Source organism: Micropterus salmoides, unplaced genomic scaffold, assembly GCF_014851395.1.
Source record: "Micropterus salmoides isolate LMB-PRFRI ecotype aquatic unplaced genomic scaffold, ASM1485139v1 Ms_hic_scaffold_2542, whole genome shotgun sequence".
NCBI lineage: Eukaryota > Metazoa > Chordata > Actinopteri > Centrarchiformes > Centrarchidae > Micropterus > Micropterus salmoides.
Genome location: NW_024041754.1, coordinates 29,789 through 46,878, shown reverse-complemented (window position 1 = coordinate 46,878; position 17,090 = coordinate 29,789). Strand labels below are relative to the sequence as shown.

Here is a 17,090-nt window from a genome sequence, read left to right as displayed (position 1 = left end):
GCCAACAAACAATACGCCCTGGTGAGTGGGTGTACGTCAAGGTGTTCAAAAGAAAGTGGAACCAACCCAGACGAGAAGGCCCATTTAAAGTTGTCCTTGCCACACCATCAGCCTTAAAAGTAGAAGGTAAGAACGTTTGGTTCCATCTAAACCACTGCTGCAGAGCAAATGAGCCAGAAGGAGCAACTGAGGCAGTCAGAGGAGGAAGGCACACGGGATCCGATGGGGACGGTGACACCGCCCCGCAGGGAGATAGACGATCCCAGAGCCCAGAGGGAGACAGACAAAGGAGCGGTGAGCCCGCCCTGCAGGGGGAGAGACGATCCGACAGACTGGCCGCCAGACGGACCAGCATTAGACGAACCAGTGACAGCGCAACCAGTAGTGGATCCTTACCTCCAAGAGAAGATGTCACAGATGCAGATAGTACACCCCTTGATTCAGCAGGACAGTCAGGATCAGATAGAGATATCCATGAATCAGAAGAATCAGGTGACTCAGGTTCAGAAGGAGATAGAGCAGAACAAGGAACTGCAGAAACCCAGCCAAGCTTACTACCAAGTCCCTACGCAGACACAATCCCAAGACCAACACCAAGCCCAATCACAGAGTCAGGACCAGGGTCAGATTCAGGTTCCAGTACAAGAGCAACCCCAAGGTCATGTACAGGTTCGGGTACATACGCAAGTCCGACAGAAAGCGGCCCAGAAGCAGGACATGAAACAGGATCAGAAGGAGAATCAGGTTCAGAGCGAGACAGTCCCTATGCGAGATCAGAAACAGAACCCGAAGAAACAGACCCAGAAGAGGGACAGACAGAAACTCCAGGACAGACAGCTGGTGATGTGGATAGCAGTGACAGCAGTCCTAGTACTACTAGCATGTCAGATTCCAGATATGATTCCTCAGAAAGAGAACGGTCCCCCGAGACAGGGACAGATGATTGAATGTGCACTAGCAGTAGCAACAGTAGCGGTGCAGGAAGGTAAATGGCCAAAAAGTGACAAACTAAATTTGACTTATGTAAGAACAACCACGCTAAAAAAGATTCTGACTCAAGGACCAGGAGGTCACATATTAGAAAACCAGCCAGCTGACAAACAATGCGAAGCTGAGGAGTGGTGGCAATAACGGCAAGCTGTAGTTCCAACAGGTGTACAGATGAAGTAACAGGAACAACTGTAGATAGGCAACTAGCCCGAAAGCTGATTAAGTCCCAGCCACGCCAGCAACGAAGGGGACTGACAGATGATCAGCCAAAAGCAACGTTGAGGCCTAACAGACGACAACCCAGGGTATTACAGAAGACCAAGTCCAGTATACAACAGACTAGAACCACACCGAGAGTAAAACCCATGATACAGGGAGAAAATATGTTTCGTCAATGGCTACAATATTCTGCTCAGCAGGTTAGCTCTCAGTCCTGCATAGCCTGTTACAATGGCAGGAGAGTCCCTCAAATATTGCCCATAAGTTTTGATGCGTGCCAACACCGCAATGATTGTTTTGCTTATTGCATGCTAAGAATGATGGCAAAGAAACTGACGGATGGTCACAGAATAGAACTAATTGTCCATCCTACATGGACCCTTTATTGGAACATTGGGTACCACAGACGGCCGTTAGAAATGAAAGCACAGTATTCCCATTTTGCATAGTAGATACTAAGACTATGATGGTTAATGGACCAGAGCCAAAGTACAATGTCACCGCAAGCGAAAAGTAGAGAATGGCAGATCAGTACTTGCACACGATAAATGCGATACAACTGCTAAAGCTAAGTTTCAATGCCAACAGGTGGTGACAGATTATGCTCCATTTAGAGTTCAGCGAAATCAGAGTGATCGACATCCCCATACCGTTCCTAGGTGGAGGCACGTATGCTATGGCAGACATTTTCTGGTTATGTGATGACAGCGATCGCTTGAAAGTAAAGCTGCCACCACATTGGACTGGGATATGTGCTCCAGTCATGGTAACAGGACAGATAACAGTGCTCAGTCAAGAAAACATAGCAGAATCAAAACGTATAGCTAGGAGCTTGAAGCTTGAAAAAGAAGACAAGGTGTATATAGCTTGGAATCAGGAACCACGTGGTGTGCCGTCAGACCATCGTGCTATAGGAGAAGATTGGATTGTATCAGGACAAATAGCAGGGTCAGTTCCCCTACTTGGCCAAGCCATAAATGCACAATACATAGCGCGAAACAGTCGTTGGATATCCTATCTTTGGTGGAATCATCAAAGATACGTGAATTGGACAATATCAGCCATAGAAACTGTCCGCGAGCAACTACATACTACATCACTGATGGCGATACAGAACAGGTTGTACTAGATACAATGTTAGCAGAAGAACAGGGTGTATGTAAATACTTTGGAGATGAGTGCTGCACAGTAATATCCATGAACACAGGACAAGAAGGGAATCTTACTAAGCTTTTAGAGTCACTAAAACAAATGAGGGATGAACAGGTTAAACACTCAAATTGGAACACGAAACAGACATCCATATGGGAGTGGTTTCAGAACATGTCCTGGATCAAAATTCTCCAAACAATAGGAATGGTAGTTGGCTCATTGATTTTGATAGCTATGGTGATCATGTGCTGTGTATTCCCTTTGATCAGGATCATGATAGGCAGAATGATGTCATTAGTTGTAGGACAATATCCGCTCCACATCTATAATGATGTGGATGTAGGGATAGAGATGGGCCCATAAAAGTCGGGAGGGAAGTTTCATCAGCATACGAAAACCCGGCAATTCCATCCGCACCACCTAAACCACCTTTGAGTGAGAATGAGTACATCATCATGGATCAGGACATTTGGCAAATTCAGGAATAAAATTGAATCAAAATGGCAGAAACCCAAAACCAAAACGAAGTAGAAATAGACCAGGTAAAAGAAACAGAGGGAAAGCCCAACAATATAATGAGAAACTACAACCCCTTTTAGACATGTTACCATATGGACCGGTAACACTAGCAAACTCCAAAACAAAATTACAACACTATTACACGTCAGTTCAATCTAAAGATTACCCTTGTTGCCTCCACCCTACAGATTTTGTTTAACTGCTGTTTGTTGTGAAAGATGGACAACAAGAGTATATCAGGAAGCTACAGGATTAGTTGTAAGATGTAGCAAGCTAAAACTATCATATACCTACGAGCTAGTAAATAAGACCTATTGCATGCCCCTAGTTACCACAACAGAGAAGGAAGTAATTAGCATTCAGGCAGGTACCACAACTTTGTTTACAACCTACCCAGCATTGACAAGACAGGGCAGTGATCATTTCAGGCAATTGTCAGAAAAATGTGAGTCAATGCATAGACGATAATTATGTCTATGCCTCCTACACACAGGAAAGAAACCCACTACTAAGTACCGAGCCTGCCCAAAACATAACGTTGTGCCAGTAGAGGACTAACTGTCTGTTATTCTTTTAATAGATACAAACATGGCTGAAGGACAAGGAAATGCCGGAGCAGGCAACCAACCGAATTATTCCCCTCAGTTAGGGCAGAGTCAGGAAAGTTGGGAGTACTGGAGAAGCCAGAATTATACACTAGGGCCACAACCTCAACCCAGGCCACCATTGCTCAGCAATTATCAGATTACTCTGGCCAGCACAGGATTCACCACACAGTCAGTGCAAGAGGAGCGTCCACCGCCACCTCCATACTCATGGTCTACCATGGAACCTAACAGTGCGCTGCCATCAACGTCAGGGTCATGGCCGCCAGTTATGCCGACCCAAGGAGGGTTTGGGCTGCAACCACCCCCAGGATCCATGCTAAGGCAACTACTCACTCAACCAACGCCACACTCTTCAGACCAGATGTGGACAGCGCCAGTTCCACCACGCTCACAACCACCAAACCCACCGGTTAACTGGAATCAAGTTGCACCTCCACGTCGCATTGATGAACCAGGGGACGTGACATCCCAACCATGTCGTCATGTCAGAGAATGGCTTGCACAGCAGGAAGCTCATCAGAATCTCTTTATGACCTCAGAGGGATCACTTCAGCTCCTTGATGCACAAGAAACTCCACCCCCTGATTGGCATGCAATACCACGTTCTCTACCCAGTCTACAGCGTTTCGTGAAGTTTAGATGCCGAGACAGAGAGGGGGAAGATGCACCAAGTCAAGTTGCGGATCCATACAATCCATTGGTACCACTAGCCGACCTGGCAGCAGGACAAGCTGCAATGGGGATCACGGAGCAACAAGGACCTCACGCCTCTACTGACACGTCCACGCTCAGCCTCCCCACACACCTCAGATATGAGCCTCACTGATGGATATTCTACGGACTCCATACATCAATATAGTCCAACCACGCCGGATCCAAGACCACAGGCTCCAATGCCACTGCCATGGGAATCTCCCACAGTTCATTCTCCTCAACAGCCAAGCGATGACGACGCACCACGCGATGAGCAACACAACTTCCCGGAGGAGATACGACCCCTTAGACGAAGTGCACGAATTCTGGCCTATTCCCTTGCCACATCTACAACCCAACAAACACCTGATGATTCCACATCTACAACACAACAAGCACCTGATGATTCTACATCTACAACACACACACACCTAATGATTCTGCATCTCCAACACAACAAGCACCAGATGATTCCACTCCAGGGAACGTTTCCCCAGCCACCACTGATGGGGATCCTGATTATTGGGGTAAGATGCCTCTGCAAGAGTTCAACCAACTCCTGAGTGAGATGCAGCCTGCTCAAATCGCCGCCCGCAGGAAAGACAGACGCCGAGCTTTGGGCCGCATAGCAACAAGACTCCGTCAGCAGACGGGACAACTTCGCAGAGCACCCGCCAAGCAACACGACCTTCAACTCTTGAGAGAGTGCTGTAACACCCTTCAAACCCACTGTGAACAACTGCAGACACGCTGTGAGCAACTGGAGAAACGCTGTGAGCAACTGGAAAAAGCAATGTACATCGTCCAAATGAAGTAACTGTTCCTCTAGGGATGGACATTTTTAGTCTCATCACTGGAAGTTTTTATATATATTTGTTTGTTATATGTAGTCGATTTATGCTTGCACAACATATTATAGCAAAAAAACAGCTCACGCACATAATCATTTCATGCACAGAAGTTTTGAGCTTGCTTAAACTTATGATAGCCAAAAAACAGCACACGCCAAAGTAACTAGTACACATGTTTATATAAGGTCCTGGATCCTTGTGCACACATGTACACATGTTGAACCGCTGAGTCTCGGGCGGTAGGCACTCTAATGTCAATGATTCCCCTTGACCAGAACGTGGACATATTTATATTTACATTTTCCTCATTTCTCGTATTAAGATACAAGTGCTGTTTGGATCCGGATGCAGACATGTGTTGAACCAAAGATCATAGGTGGTACTTTTATTGTCACCTAATCCACACTTAACATGGCCTTGAAACTTAAGTTTCAGTGACACCCCATGATTCAAAAGCACTACTTCACTTAGTATATTGCCAAAATGCTGCACAACACAAGTCAAGTTGGAGGATCCACGTATTCAGCTCATTAGTGTGCTATCTACGTGTTGAACCAGTAATCACGGGATAGTAGGTCCCATTTATCTGTGCATTACAGTGTAGGTGATTGACTGTGCGGCCTCACAGCCGCAAAGGAGGGAAGTGTTGAATAAGGCCTAAAGATCATGTAGGCCTAAAGCCTAGATTGATTGCATAAGGCCTAAATCCTAGATTGATTGTTAGGTTCTTTTTCTATATTTATACACATTATCAATGGTTTGCAATATGTTATATCTACTGAGTGTTTACTACTGAGTATTCTTTTAGTGTGAAGTCTGACTGCTGAGTGTTTAAACTACTGAGTGTTTTACTACTGAGTGCTTACTACTGAGTGTATACCTACTGAGTGTTTAAAGAGTGAGTTTAAACTCATATTTTATTCTTATATTCTGTGTGTTTATCATACATTATTCCTATACTCTGTGTATTCATGAACGTGTGCTTTTTTAATGAGCAGAGGAGCTGCTCAGGCCGCGCAGGCAAAACCTAGCCAACCGTAACCCGCTCATTAGAAGCAAGGCACATGCAGTAAGTCACGTACGCCAGGGCTGAGATCATCGCGAACTGAAGCCAAGAATGAGATCATGACATGTTGTGATTTATGGCGCCTGGTACGGCTAGGTACTGCATGCAACCAGCTCTGCGCTGCTGAAAGTTAACTTGTATGAGACAAAGCACCCTCATGGTTGGCATTGCTAAATCATGTAATTGTTCATTGAATCACGTTATACATGTATGAAATATGTTACTCCTTATTAATTCTTTTAAAAAATATGATTGTAAGTGTTTAAGTTTTAATGGTGTCAAACTATGCCTGTATAACTTTAAAAAAAATACGGTGGGACTGAAGTTGAAACATATTGGTGGATTTCTAATCCAGTAATGTAAAAAATATAAAGAGAGATAAATGGTAACAATAATTACATATAATAACAGCTAAAAAGTGGAAATTGTAACATCAATAAAGGGTTAATTTGGTAAAACAGTACAAGAAAAAGGCCACTAGATGGCAGTAGAGGATAGGAAATCCACCAAAGGGGAGGAATGGTCAGCGAACACCATAGGTGGAGTTAAGGAGTAACGCCCACCTAGAAGGAGGAGATAAGGAGGAGTTAAGGAGTAACGCCCACCTAGAAGGAGGAGATAAGGAGGAGTTAAGATGTAACGCCCACCTGAAGGGAGGGACAAGGTGGAGCTTAAGGTGAATATAAGGCGATGTTCGCTGACCACCAACTCGGTTCCATCCTGAGACCTGCAGGGATGTTGCTCGGGTTTATCTGTCCTTTATTGGAATAAACTCTTTTGCACCGACTCTTGACCGTCTCCAGTGAAGTTTTTGACTACGCCGTCTTTTGACTAAAGAAGAAATCTAATAGAGTAATTTTATTGAGTTTATTACGTTGGTTAGGGTAGGGACCAGGTCTTTTACTGGCCCGGCCGGTCCTTATTTCCGACCCGACAGTACTTGGGACTCGAGAGGCAGAGTGAGGCTTACCGTGAGGGTAGTGACCGGGACGACTAGGCTCGTCGGCGGCTCTGGAGGAGGGGCCCGTACTTACTCGGGTTTCTCTTCATAACGTACAAGTCTTTCGCCTTTTACTGAAGACTTCCGTGGAGAGGGACGCCAATGAGTTAAAACTATTTTTGGCAGGCTCTGCCGTGTGGCCGAGCCTCGTGCGTTTGTGAAAAGGAAATAAAACTCCGCCCCCGCCAAGGTTGAGCGGTGCGACGAGGCGCGCTCGGGAGGAGGTGCTGAGACTCAGCCGTTGTTATGCGCAGTTGAAACCACTGCGCCACGGCAGGGGGAGAACTGCTCCGGGAGGTGGGCGCTGGAAGCAACCAGCGGGGGTTATCGCTTCTCGGCCTCTTGGCTAAGACTGCGATCGCCTCCAGTGTCTGGATAAAACTTTGGCCTGTTTGTGGCGAAGTGTTACCAGGTTTTTGGGAGGATACTCACATTATTCCTTGTGAAGAAAATTTCAACTTTGTTGTAGTTGAAATTGTTTCACACAAAGGAATTCATTGGTTCAGAGGACTGCTTACCTGTACTCTGCCGGAATAACATCTCGACCAGGCCAAACAAGACAAGGTAAGTGTGTTTTATTCACCTTTCTAACATTTTTAGTAGCTTTTATTGCTCTTTTTAGAGCATTCTTTTACCTTATTTTAGTTGACTTGGTTTTAGACTGTTTTAGGTATTTTAGCTTCCTTTTACCACTTTTACGTTGTGGTGCCTCAACCATGGCGGCCAACCATGCCGGCATGAGGAGGCACCACAGTGTCAGATTTACATTCAAAGAAAAAGATGGGAAAACCCTTGTTATGTCAAGGCTTGACTTCTCAAGGAAAATGATCCAGAACATTCTGAAATTCTCCCCGCAGGATATAAATTGTAATTTGACTCTGCCATTTGGAAAAGGTTTCGATGTGAGTTTTGTCTCTGCTGCCGTGTTCAGAGATTTCTGGACACGCTCCGAAAATGAAAAACCCCAGTTTACTGCATTTAATGTTGAGAAACTGACTGATAATGCCGCTAAAACGGTAATTGTCAGAATGTTCAATGAGACTGTGAATGCAGATGACATTTGTTTGTGGCTGGGCAGATTTTGCACTGTTAAAGGCCAGGCTACCAAAGTGAGAGATGAGGATGGCATCTGGAATTGCGCTTGGAGGGTCCCCATCCAACAATGGCAAGACCCTCAAGGCTTCCAGGGCCTGAAACATCTGCCATCCATGATAGTTCTGGGAAACAACAGGGGCTACATTCATTACCAGGGCCAGCCCAAACTCTGCCGCAAGTGTGGTGAGAATGGGCACCTGGCAGAAGCGTGCCAGCAGATCATTTGTGGTAAATGTAGAGAAATTGGGCATACTTTCGAGGAATGCACCAATGGCAGAAAGTGCAATCTTTGTGGAGAAACAAACCACCTCTTCAGAGATTGCCCGGGAGAAGGGGAGGGGCCTGCAGCTGCCCCACAAGTGGAGAACAGGGAGGAAGCAGTGGCAGTGCAGGCAGAAGGCGGAGCTAGCTCAGTGACTGGCTCAGAACAAAAATTTGGCCAGTCACAGAGTGATAGCGAGGATGTCCCCCTCCCCAATGCCCAGCCGGCCAAGAGACTAATTTCAGCATTGTCTTCTGAGTCTCCTGGAGCCTCGGAAAAGAGGGGAAGAGCTGAGAGCTACTCAGACAGTTCATCTGTGGAGGAGCCCAGAGTCTTCCCCTCCAATTCGCCTAATGAAGTCTCTTTTTTAACTATAGCTCTGCAATCAACCCCTAAGGACTCAAAGCTCAATGCCACCCTGCGTCAGAGGCCAACTCCTAGAGTCCGAAAGGGAAATGGAGCTCAACCCCGTCATCTCTCACCCATGAGAATGAAGGAAGAGCTCCATTCACAAGAAATCCACTAACTGCTGTGTTTTTAAACATTTGAAATCCCCCTTTTTTTTTAGTCTTTTAAGATGTCATACCTGCAAATTTTAACCATACTCATGACACTCACCTTCTCAACTATCAATGTGAGGAGTGTGAAGTCGAGAGTTAGAGCCCAGATTGTTTTATCCTTTCTTAACTCTTTTAAGTCTGACGTGTTTTTAATACAGGAATGCGGCCTACCATTTTTAAAACACTACAGAGAATGGGAGGAGTTATGGCCACAAACGTCGATATGGAGCGGCTCAAATGAAAACAAAAATGATGGAGTGGCCATTTTAATAAAAAACCCTCTAGTCCTGGTGAAGGGCAGCACTGTGGTGAGAGATGGTCGGGCACTTTTAACACACTTGACTTTTATGGGGAAGGATTTTAACGTCTTAAATATTTATGGCTTTAATGACAAGAACGACAGGTATGACCTTTTAGAAGACTTGCAGCCCCACATGCTAGGCAGGGCACCTTTAGTTGTAGGGGGGGATTTTAATTGTATTTTAAGCAGGAACGACAGGAGAAGAATAGGGGACGATTTTAAAGTGGACAAGACTTCAGTTTTACTTCAAAGCATATGCCGTGATTTTAGACTTGTGGACTGTTTTAAAACCATGCATCCCAGAGAGGAGGGCTTCACCTGGTTCAGTAGTGATGGCACCCGAGCCTCTCGCATAGACTACATTTTATCACGTGATTGCCCACCAACCGATGCTAGATTGGAACCTGTTTTCTTTTCTGATCACGCAATTCTTTCCTGCACCCTTTCACTCTCTTCCGGTGTGACGGCAGGAAGTGGTCTGTGGAAGCTCAATTGCTCCCTGTTAGAAGACAGGGAGCTAGTTAGGCTGTACAGGGAGCAATACCGAGAGTGGCAGACCCTTCAAGACTTTTACGATACACGTGCACAGTGGTGGGAAATGGTGAAGGGAAAGACAAAGACGTTTTACAGACAGGCAGGGAAAAGAAAGAAAAAGAGGGACAACAGACGCATGTTGGGACTGCAGAAACGGCTTCAGAGGTATTTTAAACTAATCCAACATGGAATGGATTTTAATGAAGAGATAAAACAAATTAAAACAGAGATGTCGGTTTTAGCAGAAATTAATAGCAAAGGTGTGATTTTAAGAAGCAAGGAAAGGGAAATAGAGGAAGGAGAGAAGTGCACAAGATATTTTTTTAAGAAAATCGTAAATAAAGGGGGGGCCATGTTGAGACTTAAAAAAGAAAACGGGTGCACAGCTGACACAACAGAGGAAATCAAAGAAACTGTCGAACATTTTTACCGTGAACTGTACGCAGAAAAAACTGTTAACGGGGACACCATGACCGAAGTTTTAAAATCCATTGACCGAGCGACAAACGACAACGTGCTTTTAACCCAAGATTTTACGATACCGGAATTAAACAAATGCATCAAATCTTTTAAGACAGGGAAGTCGCCGGGAGAAGACGGGCTTCCCTTGGAATTTTATCTGACATTTTGGGACATTTTAGCACCAGACTTGCTTGCTGTTTTTATGGATTTTGAACAAATGGACCGACTTCCTGACAGCTTTAGAGTAGGGATAGTGACTCTCCTTCACAAAGACAAAGACAAGACGGACTTGAAAAATTGGAGACCTATCACACTCTTAAATTTTGACTGTAAACTTTTTAGTAAACTATTAGCCTCACGCATGTCCTTGTTTTTAGAAGATCTGATTCACCCGGATCAAGCCTGTGCCGTCCCGGGGAGGAAGATCACCGACAGCCTCGTACTGATCCGAGATACCATCTGTTACGCGAGAGACAGAAACATTCGGCTAGTAGACCTGAATTTAGATTTTGAGAAAGCCTTTGATCGGGTCTCGCACCAGTACCTTTTCCAGGTACTGTAAAAAATGGGGTTCCCGAGAAGGTTTATAGCCTGGGTGGGACTGCTGTACCGGGAGATCAACAGCAAATTCATTGTTAACGGGCATCTGACAAGAGCAGTGGATATAAACTGCGGTGTCCGTCAGGGTTGTCCGTTATCTGCCCTCCTCTACGTTATCTGTATAGAACCATTGGCACAGACCTTGAGAAGGGACCAACGAATCCATGGGGTAGGAGTCCCAGGGAGCGGGGGACTCGAGACAAAATGTATTTTATATATGGACGACATCAACATTTTATGCACTGACCTTTTATCTGTCAACAGGACGCTGGACTTGACTGACTGGTTCGGACAGGCCTCTGGGTCAAAGCTGAACAGAAGCAAGACCCAAGCCCATTTTTATGGACCGTGGACAGCGACTGAGATGACAGGACTCCCCCTGACTGTGACCCAGACTGACCAAAAAATACTTGGGATCAGGTTTGATAGGGAGGGGGAGGGGAAAACAAATTGGGCAGACATAGTAGGGAAAGTCAGGCAGAGACTAGGGTACTGGACACTTAGAGGACTGACTTTAGAAGGAAAGGTTTTAATCATCAAAGCAGTGATTTTACCTTTGCTTTTACTCATCAGTTCTGTTTTTATCCCGCCTAGGAGAGTGATCTTAGACCTGGAACGAGCCATCTTTTATTTTTTGTGGGGCTCCAAGTGGGAAAGACTGAGACGAAGCGTGATGAAGAAGCCAAAGGAGAAAGGAGGAAAAGGAGTGCCAGACCTGCACTTGTTCCTAGGAAGCAGATACACAGCACTACACATCGCAACCGCCACAGCCCCATCCAGAAACCCCAAGACCGCAGCAATGACACGGTTCTGGATGGGGTCCTACCTCAGAAAACTTAAGATCTTACCCACAAGTCTCAAAGTACCAGTGTCTTTTAACCTGCCACCAGCCTATGCTTTTATCCAGTCATTTTTAAGGCATTTTAACCTTGAGCAGGAGGAGTTGCAGGTTTTAACCACTCACCGCTCTCTCATTTCTGTTGTGCAGGAGCGGGAACCAGTGAGTCCAGTGCGCGGGCTTGCATTCGGCGAGCCCTCAACAGTTTGGCGCAACGTGAACCATCCAGCTCTTCCAAACAGACTCTGGGACCTGTCATGGATGGTGGCTCATGAGATCCTCCCAGTCAGGTCCGTAATGCACTCCCGGGGCATGTCGGCGCACTCAACTTGCCCCCGACCAGGTTGTGGCGCGCCTGAGTCGGTAAGGCATCTGCTCTGGGAGTGCAGCGCTGCCGTAGAACAGTGGGCAACGGCCGGCTCCTTGCAATTCCCGTACTTGCCAGCAAGGGAGGTCCTCACACCACAGCTGGTGCTGTACGGGGTGAGCCAAGGAAATCAGATACCAGCACGTACATTTGCCAAACAGTGGCTCACCCTAGCCGCCATCAAAGACGCCATATGGACCTCCAGAAACTTGCTGGCAAGAAAGCACATGCAGATCCCCCCCGTGGCTGTGATCCGGATGGCCGCAGCAACGGTCCAAACGGCCAGAGCTGCAGGCGGCGGGCCTAAGACACAGCCACAAAGAAGAATCGCCTCTGTACCCATTCGGACGGAGGAGCCGGAGCCACACAAGGAAAGTTCAAGGCAGCGGCGGCCTGACCCTCCGGGTGAGGTTGGTGGGAAGGAGCTACAGGGTGAGGGTCTCCTCTGAGCGCCTGGACAAGATGCCGAGAGACCAAATCTGTTTGGGGGAGCTGAATGAGTTCCCCTTTGATAGGGACTCACTACACTCCTGCACAACAGTGGACTTGGAGAAGAGCTTTTATTATCCATTTATTTTTCGTGAGTTTTATTTTAACAAATGCACTCCGCTTTGAAGACATTTTAACAGAGACACTCACTGACATGGACAAGCTGAAAACCATTTTATACCTTTAATTTATGACGTTATCTGTAATGCATTTTAAACACTTTTTTTAAATGTTGTTTTACAGAGAACATTTATCTATTTATTGACGTGTTGTATTTTAAAAGGTAACTTGGAATTGACATATTATGAATCATGTTTGAATTGAGTGTCAATAAAATTTTTCTCAAAAGAAAAAAATCTGTTCTTATCATCGCTTCTCGGCCTTTTGGCTAAGACTGCGATCGCCTCCTGTGTCTGGATAAAACTTTTGCCTGTTTGTGGCGAAGTGTTACCAGGTTTTTGGGAGGATACTCACATTATTCCTTGTGAATAAAATTTCAACTTTGTTGTAGTTGAAATTGTTTCACACAAAGGAATTCATTGGTTCAGAGGACTGCTTACCTGTACTCTGCCGGAATAACATCTCGACCAGGCCAAACAAGACAAGGTAAGTGTGTTTTATTCACCTTTCTAACATTTTTAGTAGATTTTATTGCTCTTTTTAGAGCATTCTTTTACCTTATTTTAGTTGACTTGGTTTTAGACTGTTTTAGGTGTTTTAGCTTCTTTTTACCACTTTTACGTTGTGGTGCCTCCACCATGGCGGCCAACCATGCCGGCATGAGGAGGCACCACAGTGTCAGATTTACATTCAAAGAAAAAGATGGGAAAACCCTTGTTATGTCAAGGCTGGACTTCTCAAGGAAAATGATCCAGAACATTTTGAAATTCTCCCCGCAGGATATCAATTGTATTTTGACTCTGCCATTTGGAAAAGGTTTCGATGTGAGTTTTGTCTCTGCTGCCGTGTTCAGAGATTTCTGGACACGCTTCGAAAATGAAAAACCCCAGTTTACTGCATTTAATGTTGAGAAACTGACTGATAATGCCGCTAAAACGGTAATTGTCAGAATGTTCAATGAGACTGTGAATGCAGATGACATTTGTTTGTGGCTGGGCAGATTTTGCACTGTTAAAGGCCAGGCTACCAAAGTGAGAGATGAGGATGGCATCTGGAATTGCGCTTGGAGGGTCCCCATCCAACAATGGCAAGACCCTCAAGGCTTCCAGGGCCTGAAACATCTGCCATCCATGATAGTTCTGGGAAACAACAGGGGCTACATTCATTACCAGGGCCAGCCCAAACTCTGCCGCAAGTGTGGTGAGAATGGGCACCTGGCAGAAGCGTGCCAGCAGATCATTTGTGGTAAATGTAGAGAAATTGGGCATACTTTCGAGGAATGCACCAATGGCAGAAAGTGCAATCTTTGTGGAGAAACAAACCACCTCTTCAGAGATTGCCCTAAGTCGTTTGCCAACAAATTAAAGGCAGCAAAGAACAGAAAAGCAACAAAATGGCGGACAAGATGAAGCAGTTAGAGAGCTAATTGAAGAGGCTGGGCTGGAGAATTCAAATCTCCCGCCAAATCCTGTGATTGGAGGAGAAGGACCAGTAGAGGCGGGAGAAGGGGAGGGGCCTGCAGCTGCCCCACAAGTGGAGAACAGGGAAGAAGCAGTGGCAGTGCAGGCAGAAGGCGGAGCTAGCTCAGTGACTGGCTCAGAACAAAAATTTGGCCAGTCACAGAGTGATAGCGAGGATGTCCCCCTCCCCAATGCCCAGCCGGCCAAGAGACTAATTTCAGAATTGTCTTCTGAGTCTCCTGGAGCCTCGGAAAAGAGGGGAAGAGCTGAGAGCTACTCAGACAGTTCATCTGTGGAGGAGCCCAGAGTCTTCCCCTCCAATTCGCCTAATGAAGTCTCTTTTTTAACTATAGCTCTGCAATCAACCCCTAAGGACTCAAAGCTCAATGCCACCCTGCGTCAGAGGCCAACTCCTAGAGTCCGAAAGGGAAATGGAGCTCAACCCCGTCATCTCTCACCCATGAGAATGAAGGAAGAGCTCCATTCACAAGAAATCCACTAACTGCTGTGTTTTTAAACATTTGAAATCCCCCTTTTTTTTTAGTCTTTTAAGATGTCATACCTGCAAATTTTAACCATACTCATGACACTCACCTTCTCAACTATCAATGTGAGGAGTGTGAAGTCGAGAGTTAGAGCCCAGATTGTTTTATCCTTTCTTAACTCTTTTAAGTCTGACGTGTTTTTAATACAGGAATGCGGCCTACCATTTTTAAAACACTACAGAGAATGGGAGGAGTTATGGTCACAAACGTCGATATGGAGCGGCTCAAATGAAAACAAAAATGATGGAGTGGCCATTTTAATAAAAAACCCTCTAGTCTGGTGAAGGGCAGCACTGTGGTGAGAGATGGTCGGGCACTTTTAACACACTTGACTTTTATGGGGAAGGATTTTAACGTCTTAAATATTTATGGCTTTAATGACAAGAACGACAGGTATGACCTTTTAGAAGACTTGCAGCCCCACATGCTAGGCAGGGCACCTTTAGTTGTAGGGGGGGATTTTAATTGTATTTTAAGCAGGAACGACAGGAGAAGAATAGGGGACGATTTTAAAGTGGACAAGACTTCAGTTTTACTTCAAAGCATATGCCGTGATTTTAGACTTGTGGACTGTTTTAAAACCATGCATCCCAGAGAGGAGGGCTTCACCTGGTTCAGTAGTGATGGCACCCGAGCCTCTCGCATAGACTACATTTTATCACGTGATTGCCCACCAACCGATGCTAGATTGGAACCTGTTTTCTTTTCTGATCACGCAATTCTTTCCTGCACCCTTTCACTCTCTTCCGGTGTGACGGCAGGAAGTGGTCTGTGGAAGCTCAATTGCTCCCTGTTAGAAGACAGGGAGCTAGTTAGGCTGTACAGGGAGCAATACCGAGAGTGGCAGACCCTTCAAGACTTTTACGATACACGTGCACAGTGGTGGGAAATGGTGAAGGGAAAGACAAAGACGTTTTACAGACAGGCAGGGAAAAGAAAGAAAAAGAGGGACAACAGACGCATGTTGGGACTGCAGAAACGGCTTCAGAGGTATTTTAAACTAATCCAACATGGAATGGATTTTAATGAAGAGATAAAACAAATTAAAACAGAGATGTCGGTTTTAGCAGAAATTAATAGCAAAGGTGTGATTTTAAGAAGCAAGGAAAGGGAAATAGAGGAAGGAGAGAAGTGCACAAGATATTTTTTAAGAAAATCGTAAATAAAGGGGGGGCCATGTTGAGACTTAAAAAAGAAAACGGGTGCACAGCTGACACAACAGAGGAAATCAAAGAAACTGTCGAACATTTTTACCGTGAACTGTACGCAGAAAAAACTGTTAATGAAGTTTTAAAATCCATTGACCAAGCAACAAACGACAACGTGCTTTTAACCCAAGATTTTACGATACCGGAATTAAACAAATGCATCAAATCTTTTAAGACAGGGAAGTCGCCGGGAGAAGACGGGCTTCCCTTGGAATTTTATCTGACATTTTGGGACATTTTAGCACCAGACTTGCTTGCTGTTTTTATGGATTTTGAACAAATGGACCGACTTCCTGACAGCTTTAGAGCAGGGATAGTGACTCTCCTTCACAAAGACAAAGACAAGACGGACTTGAAAAATTGGAGACCTATCACACTCTTAAATTTTGACTGTAAACTTTTTAGTAAACTATTAGCCTCACGCATGTCCTTGTTTTTAGAAGATCTGATTCACCCGGATCAAGCCTGTGCCGTCCCGGGGAGGAAGATCACCGACAGCCTCGTACTGATCCGAGATACCATCTGTTACGCGAGAGACAGAAACATTCGGCTAGTAGTCCTGAATTTAGATTTTGAGAAAGCCTTTGATCGGGTCTCGCACCAGTACCTTTTCCAGGTACTGCAAAAAATGGGGTTCCCGAGAAGGTTTATAGCCTGGGTGGGACTGCTGTACCGGGAGATCAACAGCAAATTCATTGTTAACGGGCATCTGACAAGAGCAGTGGATATAAACTGCGGTGTCCGTCAGGGTTGTCCGTTATCTGCCCTCCTCTACGTTATCTGTATAGAACCACTGGCACAGACCTTGAGAAGGGACCAACGAATCCATGGGGTAGGAGTCCCAGGGAGCGGGGGACTCGAGACAAAATGTATTTTATATATGGACGACATCAACATTTTATGCACTGACCTTTTATCTGTCAACAGGACGCTGGACTTGACTGACTGGTTCGGACAGGCCTCTGGGTCAAAGCTGAACAGAAGCAAGACCCAAGCCCATTTTTATGGACCGTGGACAGCGACTGAGACGACAGGACTCCCCCTGACTGTGACCCAGACTGACCAAAAAATACTTGGGATCAGGTTTGATAGGGAGGGGGAGGGGAAAACAAATTGGGCAGACATAGTAGGGAAAGTCAGGCAGAGACTAG

General features: G+C 45.6%; 1 non-coding gene across 1 annotated transcript; it reads left to right on the top strand.

The window, feature by feature from the left end:
- The first annotated feature begins 7,128 nt into the window (after positions 1–7,128).
- LOC119919073 lies at positions 7,129–7,241 on the top strand. Its single transcript, XR_005447589.1, has one exon. It is a non-coding gene; the product is annotated as a U5 spliceosomal RNA (small nuclear RNA).
- The last annotated feature ends 9,849 nt before the right edge of the window (positions 7,242–17,090 follow it).